The following is a 799-nucleotide window of genomic DNA, read 5'->3' as shown; positions in this document are numbered from 1 at the left end:
CTTTTCTGATCTTTAATGTAGTTAGGATGTTGTATTCTAGTGTTAAAAGAGTTTCAGATAATGAGGTTTGCGTATTTGGATGTGAGCCCTGAAAGACATTTGGGATGTCACAGATGAGCTGGCTTCCTTAATGGGTGTGGCTATAAGCCAAATACGCTGTCTCCCCTCCCCAAGCTGGAAGATTCTGGAAGATCTAGAAAGTCTTCTGTGATGGTTATTGTGTGTAGCTGCTCTATAGGAGTCCACAACTCAATACAAAGGGTTTAAAAATGAGCATAATAGGTCCACTTTAGGAGGTGTTACAAAAATATGTAATTTAGCATTCAGACATTACAGCTTTAATTTTCAGGGGTCACAAGAGTAGAGAGCATTCTCTCTTCTCAAGAGAGAAATGAAATTTGGGTAGAAAGTTGGAGTAGTCAGTGTACAGCTTGTGCAGCAGTGAGCTGCACGGTTGTTACTGGAATTCTCTTCCACTCCTCCGTGATGCTCGTCATGTTGCACTCCCACTGATGCTCACTGTCACCTTCATTCATTATCACAATTATCGTGATAATCACTTGTGTTGCCAGCTACGTCACCAATAATAGATGTGTGTTCAGTCATTTTCCGTTTAGTTCATCTTTACTGCTATACAAGCTGTGAACTGACTACTCTAAAGTATATCATACACTACTTTCCTGATTCCTATTGTGTATTACTATATATAGTGTAGTACTGTCCCTAGAGAAAAAATGCTTACTGAAATGTGAGATTTCAAATATAGTTTACTCTTAAATCCCTAAAAATTGAGCTATTC

This window comes from Doryrhamphus excisus, linkage group LG1, assembly GCF_037039965.1.
Source record: "Doryrhamphus excisus strain RoL-2023G ecotype Guam linkage group LG1, RoL_Dexc_Guam_v1.1, whole genome shotgun sequence".
NCBI lineage: Eukaryota > Metazoa > Chordata > Actinopteri > Syngnathiformes > Syngnathidae > Doryrhamphus > Doryrhamphus excisus.
Note: the sequence above shows the minus strand (reverse complement) of the source record.